The sequence below is a fragment of the Pinus tabuliformis genome, chromosome 3_1, assembly GCF_031772625.1.
Source record: "Pinus tabuliformis cultivar Carrire ecotype Pingquan chromosome 3_1, CPIR1, whole genome shotgun sequence".
NCBI classification, from domain to species: domain Eukaryota; kingdom Viridiplantae; phylum Streptophyta; class Pinopsida; order Pinales; family Pinaceae; genus Pinus; species Pinus tabuliformis.
Genome location: NC_142301.1, coordinates 752,847,361 through 752,865,535, shown reverse-complemented (window position 1 = coordinate 752,865,535; position 18,175 = coordinate 752,847,361).

Genomic DNA, 18,175 nt, shown 5'->3' with positions numbered 1-18,175 from the left:
TTCTTGTACTCAGTTATATGTTCCATCTCTTTTATGGATTGTGGCTCAATCCTTACAGGCGCCATGTCTGTTCAAATTCACCCACTCTCTGTCTCAAGTTCTAAAAGACATTACAACAAAAAGAACTCAAATTTTGATTGAGCTATACATCGGCCGTTATATCATCCATTTCCTGAAAGATCTGCTTCATTATTAAAATTATATGGATGTGAATGCAAATTGGTGCAAGTATAGGCAGGTGATGATGATTGGAAGAGACGGTGGTTTAGAAAATAATTTCAAATAATGATCATACAAGATCGGATATGGAGTGAGGCCATTATTATCTGGTGATGAGTTTTCCAAGGGAATGTAAGTATTGGATTTCAAGAGAATCGTACCATTCTGCATTTACTCCATGATTTCACATAAGGTGTACTTAGTACTCATTGAAAAGATAATATTGCATAACCTAAAATATCCTTGTACTTAAACGATTTCTTCCTAATTTAGTAAATGCTGAAACAAAGCGTTAATCATAATATCAATTGAATGCCATGATCTATAGGTGGTACAGTTATTCTTCTTGTACAAAGGTTCATGAAACAAAAGATAAGCTACAACACATATTTTTGCACCAGGTGTTCCTGCACTGGAACATGTGTTTTTCTTTTGAATTGGGCACGCTCAGCAATGAGGATTCTTGTATTGAACCTGCCTATACTGAATGTGCTTGCACCAACCATCCCTGCACCAACCATGCTTGAACTTAGACATTCTTGCACTACCCATGCCTACACTGAATTTGCTTGCACTTGAACACACATTCTTGCACCAGGGATATTTGTAGCGTAATAGGAACCAAAAGAAAATTCTGATAGAATACAATTCATAGACTGGATTAAAAGATTTGCAAAATATACAAAGGAGGTTTTATTTTCCATTCTTTGGTGTTAACATATGCCTTTTGATCTGATTTGTGAGTTCACATTAGATCCTGCAATCAATCCATGAGGGAAAAAAGAAGTGGGAAAAAAGGGCACATTTTGAGAATGGGAAGGAAATTACGACAGGGAATTGAAGAGCGAAACCACCAAGAGAAATAAATCGAAAAAGGGATTTTGGGGGAAAAAATTCAAGGGAAAAGAGGGAAATATGAAATAGGATAGGGAAAATTCTTTGAAGAAAGGGATGGTAAAATTTTGGGATAAAAGAAGAAAACAAGGGGATTTTTTTCAAAAATGGGAATAGAAGAAAGGCAAACTTTCACTTGATATCTGCCTGCATAGTGTTGATCCATAAAATAAATGTAGCGGGAATTGAGTGTTGCCTAAATAAAAATTTCTATGCCAGCTATCCCAAACTTGGATAAGGGCCTTGCTCCTGTACTTAAACCAACTTCTTCTTGGTGACAGTTAACACATCTAAAGGTCAAGCTACATTCACATTTTATTATAATTGATCTTCCTGCTAGCAAGCTGGTTTTCAGGTTGATCCTTCTGTAATCATGTAAGTAGAATTGATTTTCACAATCACAGGAAAAAAATTCTTTTTCTTTTTCTTTTTCTTTTTAATTATCATAAATATATATATATATATATATATATATATATATATATATATATATATATCTATTTATTTATTTATTTTATTTTATTTTTCTGGATTTTCCTTGAATTTTATTTCAAGAGAGAAGAAATAAAATGATAATAGGTTGGCATAGCCACCGACCAACTGAAGTTCAGACTGCTATTGCATGAAGTCTTCCTTTCTGATGGGCTGAAATAATACTTTAAGCATATGCCCATTCACAAGGAAAACTGAATCTTGCCCATCGATGGTTTTGACTTCTACAACCCCATTGTTGAAGACTTGAATCACCTCATACGGTCCCATCCAACGAGTATGGAAATTCCCTTTAAAATGTTTAAATCTAGAGTCATAGAGAAGTGCCCAATCACCTGGTTGGAATTGTTTCTTCTTGATAAAATTGTCATGCCACTTCCTACGTTGTTGCTGCACCAAAATATTTTGTTGAACAAAATCCCTTCGAAATTCATCCAACTCGTTTTGTTGGAATAGATGTTGCTGTTGTTTTTCGGAGAGATCTAGACCCAACTGAACTGCAGTCTTGAAAGTATTTATCTAAAATTCAATCGGAAAAAGGACTTGTTTTCTGTACACCAGATCATATGGTGTATGTCCCGTGTTGTTCCTCCAAGTGGTTTGATAAGCCCATAAGGCTTCAGGCAATCGACTAGCCCAATACTTCCTATGCGTGTTTATTGTTTTGGTGAGGATGGATTCAATCACCTTATTTGTGGATTCCACCTGGCCATTTGCTTGAAGGTGGTATGGTGTAGATTTCCTATGCTGAGTCTTATATTAGTTCATGACTTCCTGTACCAAGTTAGAAATGAACTGCGGTCCATTGTAAGAAACAATTTCTCTAGGAACACCAAATCTAGTAAAAATTTCATTAAACAAAAAATCAAAAACAACTTTTTCAGTGGAAAAATAAAAAACTTTAGCCTCTACCCATTTAGTAACAAAATCAGTACAAACCAAGATATTCTTTTTATTTAAAGATGTGGGATTTATGGGTCCTACAAAAACAATAGCCCATTTTTCAAAGGGCTTAATCATGACTTGAGGACATAAAGGCATTTCATTGACTTGAACAGGCTGACCCATTCGTTGACAACTATCACAATGCCTAACATATTGTTTGGAATCCTTAAACAAAGAAGGCCAAAAATAGCCAGTGTGTAAAATTTTATATGCAGTCTGTTTGTCAGCGAAGTGGCCACTGCAAGGTTCATCATGGGCAGATTTTAAAATATCAAATATTTCTTTCTCCCTTACACATCTATGAATAACAAAATCTGGTCCAGTGTAAAAGAGGTCTCCCTGTATCCAAGAATATGAAGCACTTTTCTGAATAATATTATGTTTTTCACGAGTGGATAAGTGAGGTGGTGTCTTTTCGGTGACTAAATAGTTGGATATGTCAACAAACCATGGAGATTTTGCTGACATAGCAAAAAGATGCTCGTCAGGGAAATCATCATCAACAGGAATTGCTTCACCAAGATTGTTTAATCTGGAAAGGTAATCAGCTACAACATTAGACTTTCCTGGTCTATCAATAATTGTAACATTGAATTCTTGTAATAGAAGTAACCACCTAGTCACTCTACCACTAGTTAAAGGTTTATTCATTAAATATCTTATAGCATAATTATCAGTATGCACATAAACTTCATATCATGTAATGTAATGTCTAAATTTATTAATAGCAGAAATAACGGTTAAAAATTCTTTCTCAGTCACTGTATAGTTAAATTCGGCAAGTGACAAATTTTTACTAATGTAGTAAATAACATAGGATTGTTTATTCTCCTCTTGTCCTAAGACTGCGCCAATGGTAGTGTCTGAAGCATCGGAGAAAATATGAAATGGCAAGGACCAGTTTGGTCCTCTCAAAACTGGTGCCTGTACTAATTTTTCCTTCAATGTTTCAAACGACTATTGGCAAGTTGTGGACTAGGTGAATTCACTATCCTTAGCTAGTAATAAAAAAATGGGGGTAGCAATCTTGGAAAAAATTTCAATGAATCTCTGATAATAACGAGCATGTCCGAGGAAAACTCTCACTTCCCTTTGGATTTTGGGTGCAGGCAGACGAATAATGAATTCAATTTTAGTGGGGTCTACATGGATACCTTTGTCAGAAACCAAATGACCAAGAACCACTCCTTCTTTGCACATTAATCTACATTTTTTATCACTCAAAGCAAGATGGGCCTCTTGCCAATGTAAAATAACTTTTTCTAAATTTTTAAGAGCTTCATCAAATGAGTTACCAAACACACAAAAATCACCCATACAAATCTCAACACATTCAAGATTAGCAAAAATAGCCAACACAACCCTTTGAAAGGTAGTGGGTGCATTACACAACCCGAAAGGAAGCACTCAGTAGGAAAATGTACCCCAAGGGCATGTATAGGTAGTTTTGTCTTGATGTGAGGGTGGGATATGGATTTGGTTATACACATTGAAGCCATCTAAAAATGAAAATTACTTTTTACCAGCAAGGGTATCTAGCACCTAATTGATGAAAGGAAGGGGAAAGCAATCCTTAAGAGTGGCTTTGTTTAATTCTCGATAGTTAATGCAAATACGCCATCTCCCATCTTTCTTAGGGACTATCACTAATGGAGAGACCCACTGGCTGTTAGAAATGGGGTAGATGAAATTAACATCTAAGAGTTTTTGTAAGTCTTCTTTAATAATATCTCTTAGTGCAGGATTCCTTCGTCTTTGGGGTTGTCGGATAGGTCGAGCTCCCTCCTGGATATAGATATAATGAGTATAAGTCTAAGGAGGAATGCCTTTCATGTCTTTATAACTCCAAGCGAATACATCCAAATGATCTCGCAAAAAGGTAATAAACTGCTCTTGCTGAGATGAATCTAGGTCTGAACTAATGTGTAAGGATTTGCTTGGACTAATTTCAACAAGAGTGGTCTCAGGCTCAAGAGTACAGGAAGAGTATGCTACAGTATGGGATAAGGAAAGTTGAGAATCAGAGTTTTCTTGAAAATCTAGATTAAAAATCCGATGAAGTGTATCAAAACTAGGCATAGTGTCTAGATTGTTCAAGAAATCTCGTAATTCACCATCCCGAGCAGACTTGGTATGATGCTGAATCGAAGAAATAGGGCGGGTATCCTCATCACTACTTTCATAATCTGACCATAAAGTATCCTTGATTTCCCGAATAGATCTAGTAGGTGGGTATAAGGCGACCTTTTTCATAGAGTCTCCATGTGAAATGTACATATCACCAGAGCGACATCCAATATAAGCATCATCCATGGAAAGCGATGGTCATCCTAGAATCAAAGGGTGTCCTCCCATTGTATTCTTTGGCTGAAGCACAATGAAATCCATGGGGTATTCCCATGAATCTATAGATACAACCACATCGTCCAATACTCCATCGAACTTGATTTTATATTTGTCTACAAGTTCAAGCACGGTGGGTGTAGGACGAATATGGCCCAACCCAAGCTGTTCCATGGTTTTCCTAGTCATCACATTGATGGCTACCCCCAGGTCTATTAATACATTAGAGAGAAGGATATCACCTATCTGGACAAAAACAACTGGATTTCTAGGATTTGTAAATTTCTCCATCGATACGCATCTTGTCGTCACCTCAGCTGCTCTACCAACAAACTGAATAGTCTGAGGTTCTACTCTCTTCCTCCTTGGCTTTTTAAGACATAATTCCTAAATGATCTTTGTACAGATGGGAATTTCTCAGATAGCTTGAAGTAAAGGGGCCTTTATACAAAGATTCCTTAATTAGAAGCCATAGTGGGCTCGGGGTCGCTCTTCTCCATGACCAACCACTCTAGATAGGGGGACTGGTTTGAAGAAGATGGTGAATCTGAAGGTACAACAATGGGCTGAAGGATGATATTGTTTTTCAAATGATCAGGAGTTACCTCCTCATTTTTCTCCTCAATAATCACTGTGGAATGTTTTTTTTTTTGGTTTAACCACCCTTCCTGATCTCAATTGAAGCTCATTTATCCCGAATGGCAGGGCTCGATAGGTAAGAAGAGGGGACGATCCAACCAAATGAATTAGTTGTACTGCCCTATTATTAGGATTCGGTACCAGTTGAGCAAGTAGTTGAGGTGGTTTGAATGGTGGTGGCAAAGGCAATGGTGGCAACAGTTGACTTTGCTGAGGTAGAGAGGGGAAAGATGCTTGTGACATATGGTTTAGTTCATAGGAACGAGGATATGATGGGATTTGAGCAGGATAGGAATTATATGAATGGTTTGGCCCTCTCCATCCTTATTTCCAAGGTTGAGAGGACTGCCCATGATGAAAATGATTCCCATGTTGCCAATGTTGAGAGTGGTTATTATTATTATAATAGGAATATGGAGGTGTATCATAGCCATAAAAATGTGGTTCAAGAGCCATACTTGCACTTACTTGTGGCCAATTTCTTCGTACTCCCATGGCATGTAATGGCTCAGGTTTGGAATGCTCTCCTTCAAGTACAACTTTTAATCCAGGTATGGAGGGGCACTCCTCGGTGGCATGGTTCTCTACACAAATCACACATTTATTATCACCTTTCATATCAATAGGACATTCTCTTAAAGGATGTTTTTTCTTACACTTTGGACAAAAAATAGACAATGACTCTTGTTTTTTTTTTTTTTTCTAATTTTTGCTGAAATTTCAAAGAGTCTATTTCTTTGCTAACAATATTCATTATTTCAATTTTCATGTTGTCCATTTTATTCTCTAAGCCAATGATCATAGCATATATAGATCCCAGTTTGGTAGTTTTGCTTCGACCTCCTCTAGTGGATCTAGCTTGATTTCTGGAGAACTTCCTGCACAAGTCACAAATTTGTTCAAAATTCTTATGAGCAATGCCTCCTTGTCCTAACAAATTCAGAGTAAGTCTAGAATCCTCAGTAAGTCCTCGTAGGAACAAGGTTCAAATAGTACTTAAATTAAATTTGTGTTTGGACCTTTGGATTATATACAAAAGTCTCTCTAAGTAATCCTCCAAAGTCCCATCATCACCTTGTACAATAGTGAAGATCTCGTCCTGCATTTCTCTAGTTTTACAATATTATTGATATTTATTTAAAAATACTCTCTTCATTTAGTCCCAAGAACTTACAATGTTTCCTCCTAGTCCCATGAACTAGCACAAGGCTGAATCCTTGAGAGTTGCAGGAAACAAATTTAATTTCTAGGCATCAGAAGAATAATCATAACTCCAACACAATATATCAAATTTGAAAAGAAATGAATCTGGGTCTTCATGCAACTTACCATGAAAGTGTGGAAGAGATGAATGTGAAATATTCTTCATTTGTAAATTCTCTTTTGAGTTCACTGTTGGGAATCCAAAAGTGGACTGCTATTCATTTACCGGGTTCTCGTTAGTCCCCTCTGCATGGTCTTCATGATCAACCATTGTTGTGCCTCCAATCGGACCACTCCTAGAAGGTGAAGGTTGAGTAATGTTGAATTGAAATCTCTGATCACCTTTAGCCTCCTTTTCCCCTTTTCAGGTTGTGTCACACCTAAATCACTGTGTCCAGAATCCAAGTGGATTGTTCCGACGTGATGAGTCTAAGTTTGCTTGGACTTTCTACCTGCAAAAGAAGGTCCAATATGAGAAGAGTTTTCAAATATTTCAGTATTTTGTCGGCCCTTATTGGGCTTTGGACATCTACCTTTCTTAGGATGTCATTTAAAAAAAATCAAATCCAAAAAACAAAATTCAAATCCTTATAAAGAAAAAGAATCTATTAATTGTTGCAATGAAAAAAAATCAGCACTCATAAAATCCTCAAAACAACAAAAGCATTCTACAGAAAAAATAATAGCAGACTTACCCCTATTGCAGAAAATGAAAATTTCTTACCAATTTCAAAACACCTCCCCGACAAAGGTGCCAAAATGTTGGGTGTAGGAATTGCGATCAGGAAGATTCTTTCAACACTTAATTGTCAATTCGGGGGTTTCGTAAACTTAGATACGAAGCACAAGAAATGCCATAAATGATATGAACTTTTCCAAACTCTATTCCTACTTACATAATTGTAATCTTGTATAATAAAAAAAAATATCTTCCAACAATTTACACCAAAGATATTCTAGTGCTGGAATATGAAAGAAAGTACTTTTGCAGGAAAATAAATGAAAGGAACTCTCAAACTTCTGGCAAACAATATTTGACTAATGAAAATGTAAATCTATGTTTATCTTCAATATAGTTGTGTGCCAGGTCAATAATTGGACCCTTGAATATATCTGACTCCTTATAGATCTTTCTCCCTGCACTAAGCTATTATTCTTGTAATTCTGCAATGTGCTTGCACTAGTTGATGAGCCCCAAAAATGGGTAACTTATTAGGCTCATTTTGCCTATTATTCTCGATTAATCCACCATTCTTCATAGTTTTATGCATGCTTTTGAATATATTTATGTTAAAAGAATGAATGAGAATAGTCACTTGACCACAAAGTCTAATACGTGCTTATTGCAGATTTTTGGACATCTTTTGGACCAAGGTCAAGCATTTATGAGCCAGTTGACAGCCAAATACGAGGGAACAAGGCTGAGGATTAATAGGAAGGGTGTCTCCTGCACTAAATGGCCCCTTCCTCGAGTTGTCCACCATCAGCTCGGAGTTCAACAACCCACCAAAGATGATTTCCAAGAGCAGCCGAGCAGATTTTGTGAAGTGGTTGATTAATTGCAGTTTTGAGCAACCAAGCCCCTCAAGTTAAGGAGGGCTGTTGGAGGTCCTCGTGGTGCATAAGTAGGAAGGCTTCAAGCCTTGGTAGTTTAGCACTTGAACAGTTTTATTTCACACTTTAGTGCTGCTCTGCCTTTCAACTTATTTTCGAGCTTTTGCTATAAATGTTTTTGTGACATGGTTATTTTTTGAGTAATGGAGATGAATTTCACTTTGCACCAGCTCTGAGCTTTTCTTAGGAGGTTGTAGATCTTGGGGTTGGGCCCAACCCAAGTGACAATACCTCCTTTGTGTGCTTTTATGTGTTTTCTTTGCATTCATAGAATAATTTCTGCTATTTAGGTTAAGATCTTGCTTTGTTACTTAGGTTGCTTTTGATGATTAAAATAGCTTTCCATGCTTCAGGTTGATTTGACAGTTTGGTAACAGAAAGGATCTTCAAAAATGCCATCAAGCAATCCCTGATCTCACCTCTCCCTCCTTGAGACCATGAGTTGAGACCAAGGCATCTTTGCCGCCACAAAAACACTATTTTTGCCTCTCAATGCAATTGCTAGTGTTAGATTTTTAGTGGGAAAAATTGATACCAGTTGTACTTGCATGTTTAGATCTATTCTTGCTTAGTTTCCATAGTTATCTTGCATGATTTCCTATCTATAAACTTCTTCTCATCATGTTTCTGGTTTTTAGGTCAGATTAGGTCAAATTAGATAGATTTCTGGTTTTTCTAGTCTTTCTTCGATAAGTTCTGAGAAATAGTGTGCAAAGCATCTATAATACCTCCCTGACTATCCTTCCTCCATCATACCACCTGCTCCAACCCCCTAACTCAGATTTCTTCCCTTCATCTGCCACACTTTTGCAGCTTGCCCTAATTTCCACATTTTTGTGCAACATTGCTCCCTCCATCCTTGAACAAATCCAACCATCTTCATCACTTCTTAGCTTCCTTTACCAGGTCCTAAACCTCTTCACATCCTCATCTGTCCTCCATTTTCACTTTCCACCGTTTTTCCTCCATCAACCCTCTAAAACCCTCTCTCGGCTCTTCCTGTAGAACATCCTGCAAAACCCCTGCAAACTTCCTGTAGAAGTTCATGTGAGCAGTTTTTCGAGATCTTATCACTGTGAAATTCTCTGGAAGGGTGCTAGGGACCCCTTAGGCCCTCTTATCACCTTCCCAACCTCCTGCAAGTGCCCACTCCATTTCCTTTCGCCAATAAACCCCTACACAGTCAAAAATAGTTAAAGCACATGCATAATAATTCTGCAAAATTACTCAAAAATACAAAAAGATTTTTTTTCCATATTTTCCTTCAGAATTAGCTTAGAAACATGCAATTTACTTTTCCAAGAGTAAATGGCATCCATTTCAGTAACTTTCATCCCTTTTCTTGCACCAGTAGGGTTAGTCAGTAAAACTAGGGTTTGTTAGGGTTTGCATTTCCTTTTAGCTTTCTGCTTCTTTCTGCAAGTAGACTAGCCCCTTTTGAGTTAGATTTCATCCATCACAATTAAAAGCTTCTTCTAAGAACTCATAGAAGTTGGCTTAATCTCCTAGCAAACTTGTGCCAACTGATCAAGTGATAGCCTGCAGTAAGAGCTAGTACTTGTGCATATAGCATCGTCGCTTCCAAGTTTGTTACGAATTACTGGGTTGATAAAAGTAAAGAAGGGAGTCCCAGGAGTTGTAGCATCATTGCTGCAATACTGGAGCCCACCATCTTTTTGGTGTCATTACCGGGGAAGCGTCAGAGTATTTGTGATTGCTACTTTTCTTCTATCTTCTACTACAACCTTCTGCTAAGTAGTTTATTTTAGCAAGAGTAGAGTAGTTGTTTCATTTCAATTCTGCAATTTCATTTCCGCAAGAGTAGATTAGACATTTCCTGCTTTTCTAGACTAGCATTTCAATTCTGCAAGAGTATATTAGACATTTCCTGCTTTCCTAGACTAGCATTTCAATTTTGCAAGCGTAGATTAGCATTTCCATTCTACAATTTCAATTCCGCAAGCGTAGATTAGCATTTCAATTATGCAAGCATAGCTTAGCATTTCAATTTTTCAATTTCATTTCAGCAACATAGATTAGTCATTTCCCGCTTTCATTTCAATTTTTCATTTTCTTTTCAGCAAGGTTTATTTTAGTTAGTTGCAATTTGTTGTTAAATCAATTTCAGTTTTGCAGGTACAAGCAGAGAAAAAAACCAAAAATCAACCAAAAATATTTCATTTCATGCCTCGTAGGAACAGAGACAATACAGGAAAATTCTTACCCAAAACCCCCACCACATCACTGAGTCACCCTTCTCTCTTCTTCGGTGGCAGTGATCTATAAGAACCTATAGGTGAACCTCCAGAGATATACGAAGATCCTATAACATAAGAAGAGCAAGAAAACATTCCTCCCGAGACCATGGCCAAACACAGAAACAGTATAGGAGACGAGGAGAGAACATAAGGTGCCTTTCCCATCCACGAGACCAATGGGTACACAAAAATGAAAAACATAAGTCCCTCAGCCTTACCTCACTTCCATGGATTGACCACTGAAGACCCTGATACCTTCTTGTTTGAGTTTGCTGTCCTTTGTCGAACTTATGACTATGCAGAAGACGAGCAAAAGTTGAAACTCTTTCCCTCTACCCTCAAGGATGTAGCACTACGCTGGTTCATGGGGTTACCTAGAAACAGTATCACAACTTGGGCTCAAATGCAGCAAGCCTTTAACAACAAATACCGGGACTACTGTAGGTCAAAGGAAACGAACGGAGAGATCTTTCGGATGACCATGGGAAGTGATGAATCTTTAGAGGACTATGAAGAAAGGTTCCAACTCAGTTATAAAAGGGCCAGGTGCACACTTGACCCCGAATCTTTGAAGCGGGTTCTGCTCCGAGGAGTCCCTGAAGATCTTCTAGATACACTCCATTTGCTGGTTGGAGGAGACATCTACCAACTACCTTATGATGACATAAATACTGTGTTTAGAAACCATTCTAGGGAAGCCCGGAAAAGGGGTAGGGGGAATCAAATTTCAGCTAGTGCCACCTTCTCCAAACATGAGTTTACAAATCAAATGGAAGACCTTAACAGTGAGATGAGACAGATCATTGCCATGCAGCTGGATACTTTCCGAATCCAATAGAAGAAAGAGGAAGCTGAGAGGGCTTTGGCCATGTTTTGTCCTAGATGTACAAGAAAACATCCTAAGAACGAGTGTCCATTGCACTCAGTAGAGGTATGTTTCGTTTGTGAGGAAGACCACCCTACTCACCAGTGCCCAACCCTACCCGGACTTAAAGCTATGTACCAAGGGGTTGAAGGAGCCACTGAACCACTCTACTTCCTCAACCAAAGGAGGCCGCATGGATCCATACCTTACCAGCAGGGGATGCAAGGGACATGCCAAACTTATTACAACCCCAACCAATCCACTCACATACCTTCTTGGGGTCCCCCTGCTCATCCTTCCTGGTCTGCACCCCCTCCTTGGTCATATCCATCTCAATACCATACTCAACTTGCCACTCATTCGTTTCATTCTCATGTTTAGCCACAACCTCAGTGGAATGCACCTCAACGGGGGTGGAGGCCCCAATACAACTCTCCTCTCTCTATTTTGCCTCCACCACCTACTCAACCACAACCATTACCTCCTGCTCCTCCAAGACAACCCCAGATGCCTGCTCAACTGAACCTGAACCCCAACAATAGACAGGCCCAGCAGGTATATACTGTAGAGATAACATGCCCTACCTATGCTGTGGAGATTTAGGAGATCAACCTACGATCTAGGAAGGTCCTCCCAGATCGCCAACCTCCTCCTCAGGAGGATGAAGAAGAGAAACAGGAAAGTGAACCCAAAACCAGTCCACACTTTCCTGAGAGACTAACTGTAACCACGCAACCAAACCCAGAGGAGACTGAACTTCTGGGAGAACTTAAACAGTTGTGTGTAAAAATACCACTTCTCCAGTCCATAAAAGATGTACCAATCTACAACAAATTGATCAAAGAGAAGTGTTTCAGGCACCCAGGCAGGCACAAGAGAGATGCCCCAACTATCAATGTCATAGGACAACTGTTCGATCTCATGTTGGGACAAGTAATCTGTCCAAAATATTTGGACCTTGGGAGTCCTGTAGTTGATGTACACATCAATGGCACCATAATCCCCCACACCCTGATTGATCTAGGGGCTGCCATTAATGTGATGACCAGGGACACTATGCTTAAACTCAACCTTCAGAGTTCCCTAAGAAAAACCTTGACAGTCCTGCAGTTAGCAGACCGCTCCACCGTGACTCCCGAAGGGATTGTGGAAGATGTCATGGTCTCTGTTGATTCTTGGGAGTATCCTGCAGACTTCTTGGTCCTTTAGCCAAAGGAAGAACTCACTATATACCCCCTCATTTTGGGAAGGCCTTGGTTAGTTATTACAGATGCTTACATTAGTTATCGAGCTAGGAGCATGACCATTAAGAATGGGCCAATGTCCAAACAGATAGTCCTATATCCTCCTGCCCAACCTCTGCTAGAACATGACTTACCTCTCTCGCTGGAGGAGGAAGATGAGGATGAAGTCTAGTCTGCACCAGTGTGCACAATGGAAGTTACCAGGGGAGGTCCTCAAGCCAAGGATGACCTTATTGAGAATTTGATTCAGAATCCACCTCCCAGTGTGTTGCCATTAGAAAAGTTGGTAGAAGACACCTAAGCCAGTGCTTTAGTGGATCTCTATGTGGCTGATCCGACCTCTCCTCGAGTTAAGAACGTAGAATTTGGCCCTGAAAGAACCTTAAAGATAAACTCATCCCTATCCCCCTCTCAGGAGAAGGAGCTGTGTAGCTTATTGAACCACCATTTGGATGGTTTCGCTTGGAGCTATAAGGAGATGAAAGGATTCCACCCTTCAATCTGTACCCATCACATTTACATTAAAGAGGATTGTAAACTAGTCAGGCAGCCTCAGAGGAGAATGAATCCAACCCTTAAGGACATCGTCAAAGAGGAATTGCAAAAGTTGTTGGATGCAGGATTCATCTACCCCATCTCTAACAGTGAGTGGATTTCTCCTCTGGTGCTTGTGCCCAAGAAAAACGGGAAGTGGAGAATCTGTGTAGATTATAGAGAACTTAACAAAGCCACCAAGAAGGACCATTTCCCTTTGCCTTTCATAGATCAAGTGTTAGATGGACTGGCAGGGAAGAAGTTATTTTCTTTCCTAGATGGGTTTAGCGGGTATAATCAGATCCAAATCAGCCCGAAAGACCAAGATAAGACCACTTTCACTTGTCCATGGGGTACCTTCGCCTATCGGGTCCTTCCCTTTGGGTTATGCAATGCTCCTGCCACTTTCCAACGAGCAGTACTGAGCATATTTATTGAGCTGGTTCATGATTCGATGGAAATCTATATGGATGACTTTACTCCTTATGGGTCCAACTTCCAAGAAGCATTGACTAACCTGGGAAGAGTTTTAACCAAGTGTATTGAAATGAACATGTCCCTCAGTCCTAAAAAATGTGAATTCCTGATGACTGAAGGGATTGTGCTAGGTCATACAATTTCTCAGCAAGGATTACAGGTGGATCCCAACAAGATTGCCATCATCCAAAGGGTTCCACCTCCTCAAAAGGTAAGATACATTCGGAGTTTTCTAGGCTTAGTAGTATATTATAGAAGATTCATTAAAGATTTCAGTAAGCTAGCCTCTCCATTATTTGGTCTTCTGAGGAAAGATGTTGAGTTTATATGGACTGACAACTGTCAAGAGGCTCTGGATGTGTTGAAAGATAAGTTGGTAACTACCCCAATCTTGAGAGGTCCAAACTGGGCCCTACCTTTCCACATTCACATAGATGCCTCAAACAAAGCCATAGGAGCAGCCTTAGGAAAAGTTGAAGAGAAGCTACCATATGCCATATATGTTGCAGCAAAAACCTGTCTAAGGTAGAGTTAAACTATACTGTAACCGAGAAAGAGCTCCTAGCTGTGGTCCATTCCCTAAACAAGTTCAGACACTACATCACTGGTTATCAAACATTCATACACATTGATCATGCTGTGATTAGGTATTTTATGAATAAACCTGATGTAAATGCTCGTATCATTAGATGGTTACTTTTATTACAGCAATTTGACTTGACCATTGTTGACAAGCCAGGTAAGGAAAATGTTGTTGTTGATTTTCTGTTTAGACTAGATTTGTCTGCAGGTGAAAAAGAAATGGTGGATGATCAAATGCCAGATGAACACCTATTTTCTATTTCAGTACTCTCTCCATGGTTTGCTGATATAGCAAATTACTTGGTTTCAACACAGTTCCCGCCACACCTAACCTCAAAAGAGAAGAGCAAGATCGTGAGGAAAAGTGTCCCATTCACTTGGATTGGGGGCAACCTGTCTAAACTTGGCCTCGATAAGATTTTGAGGCGTTGTGTCAGGGAGGAGGAAGTTTTTGACATCCTCCTAACCTGTCATGATGGATCCTGTGGAGGCCACTTTGCAGCAAAAAGGACCGCCTTCAAAATTCTACAGGCAGGCTACTATTGGCCCACTCTTCATCAAGATGTCAGAAGATACATTAGTCAATGTGACCAATGTCAAAGGATGGGGAAATCAACTGCAAGGGATGAAATGCCCCTCCAACCTCAAGTGACTTTCGAGCCATTTGAGAAGTGGGGCATGGAATTTGTGGGTCCTATCAACCCTCCTTCAAAACAAAAGTCTTACATCATTGTGTGCACAGACTACCTGAAAAAGTGGGTAGAAACAAAGGCAATTGAGGCAACAACAGAAGAAAAAGTGGCTGAGTTTTTGAGGGAAAATATCTTCTACAAGTTTGGCTACCCAAGAGAATTAGTCATAGATCAAGGAAGTCAATTTACCTCTAACCTGATTAAAGACCTGCTCGCTCATCACAAGATTAAGCACAGAACTTCCACCCCTTATCATCCGCAAGCAAATGGGCAGGTGGAAGTCACTAACAGAGCTTTGGAAGAGATTTTGACTAAAGTGGTGAGCAGTAGCAGAAAAGATTGGGCAGATCACTTGGTTGAGGCCACCTGGGCCTACAACACTACTTGGAAAACCACAACAGGTTTCACACCTTATGAGATGGTCTACAGGAAGAAGGCTTTGTTGTCCATCGAATTTGAATACAACACATTGAGGTTGGTAGCTCAGCTGTACCTAAATCTCAACCATGTACAACAGGAAAGATTACTTCAGCTAAATGGACTAGATGAATAGAGAATGCAAGCCCTCCTTCACTCAGAGGTGGTCCAACTCCAAAGGAAGATATGGCGTGACCGACACCTTAACGAAAAGCAATTTTAGCCAGGAGATTAGGCGCTGTTATATGACTCGAGATACAAGGATTTCAAAGGGAAGCTGAGGACAAGATGGCTGGGACCATATACAGTGGAGAAATGCAACGACAATGGTTCAGTCCTTATCAGGACCATTGATGAAGATGCCATCCCCATGCTCGTCAATGGGCATCGATTGAAAATCTACAGGAAGCCCCTTTCTAAGCAGGAGTTCATAGAAACTCTGGATAAATCAGTGCTAGTAGTGGAGCAGGCCCCTGTCTCCACTCCACCCACACCTTGAGCATAAAAAAAATAAAAAAATAAAAAAAATGAAAAGACAGGAAAGAATAAAAATATCCTTGGGTGAAAACCTCTTGGAGGCGCCCAGGGTAAATAGTGAGGGTGAAAACCTCCTGGAGCTGCCCCGGTTGTCTCAAAAAGAAGAAGAAGAAAAAACAGAAAATAAACCTAATCTCTGTTGAATAATTGCAGGTTGCAGGAAAGATATTGCAGGTTAGGAAGATCGCACAAAACAAAGACAGAGGTTAGCACCAGGCTGCAAGCATCCCTCACAATTAATTCCTCCATGACCACTACCCTTTCCTAAGATTTGATATCATTCGGGTTAAGATTTCACCTTCTAAAGGAAGTGTTGGAAATAATACTGAGAGGGGGGGTGAATCAGTATTATCAAATTCTTTTCAATATATCTTCCTTATTTATACTTTTGAATAATTCTTCAAATATTGATCATTACTTTGTATGTCAGTATCATAAAATAATGAGCAGGAACAAGAAAAGCAAATAGTTACACAAAAGAACACCAGATATAAGGTGGAAACCCAATGTGGGTGAAAACCACCTGCTGCAATATGTCTCTATCTTCTTTTAATAAGAAACTCCTTTTACAATGATTTTGTACTGGTGTAGTCCTTTACCAGTACGCAGGCTACAACCTGCAGAGAGCTACAACCCTCTTAGCTCTTGTACTAGCCAAGATACTAGTACGTAGGTGCTGGCCTACTGAAGGCTACAACCTTCTCTTTCTTCCAGGGACTACGTTTCATAAATTTTCAGACTGGATCCATGAACATCAATCAATCATCAAGTATATCTGCATCAAACAATCTCCTTTTCCCAATTAGCACTGAATCAAGTAAACACTTCTCTAACGGCTGTACCCAGAACACAGTAACAGTAACCACACACCAAATTCTGAACCCAGAATACTGCAGCAATAGACAGATGGAGCTAGATCATAATTTAAAGATATACGCTACTTCAACAACTTGAAACCTGCGTGCAGATCTATAAAGGATAATTCCTTCTTTCAAATATTCAGACACTAATTAACCCAGATTGTCATATTTATAGATCAAGCATGCGCCTCATATAACAGATCAAAATCATGCAAAGATACTATTATTCAAGCATAAAGATTATGACCCATCAAAAGAACTTATCCTTCTTTATGCGTTCAGGTTCCTCCTTCATTCAGATCCAGATCTGCACCATAACGCAATCACAAATACTTCAGATCTAGCACTTATTAGATATTCAATTCATTCGATGATACTTTGCCAAATGATCTCCTTCCTCTTTTATAGTCTTAGGCCTTCCACAATACCACGGTCCAAAACCATAGGATCAAAAAACTGTTGGACTAATACCATGAACCAACCATGAAAGTGCGTGAGATCAACACTTTTCGATGCAATACCACGGGCCAAAACCATAGGATCAAAAACTGTCGAACTAATACCATGAACTAACCATGAAAGTGCGTGAGATCAACACTTTTGGATGCAATACCACGGGCCAAAACCATAGGATCAAAAACTGTCGAACTAATACCATGAACCAACCATGAAAGTCCGTGAGATCAAACCTTTTTTCTACATGAAATAAACCTTTCTGCATAAAAGTGCGTGAACTTTTCTCTCCATGAAATAAACTTTTCTCTTCATAAAAGTGCGTGAACTTTTCTCTACATGAAATAAACTTTTCTTTGCATAAAAGTGCGTGAACCTTTCTCTACATGAAATAAACTTTTCTCTGCATAAAAGTGCGTGAACTTTTCTCTACATGAAATAAACTTTTCTCTGCATAAAAGTGCGTGAACGTTTCTCTACATGAAAGAAACTTTTATCTTCATGAAAGTGCGTGAACTTTGCTGCACTATAATTTATCATCTTAGATGAGTGGGTTGCCATCAAGTACAACATATGTATCATAATGCCAACAATCTCCCCCTTTGGACTTGATGGCAACAACAACCAATCACTCTCCCCCTTTGACATCAAGGGCAAAGGGTTATGCTCCCCCTAAGAACATGCTCCCCCTGACTATAAACCAGATCTGCAAAGAAGAACCATAATCCATCAAACACCATAAATAACCATGAAAGAGAGATAGAGACGTATTGCAGCAATATTCTGACCAGCATCCATGATCTCCTTCTGTACTTCCTCCATAATGCCAACCATGCATGATATGCTCCCCCTGAACCTGTGCCATTCGATCTTTGACCAATCCGCAACCCAGCACATGTACGCATAT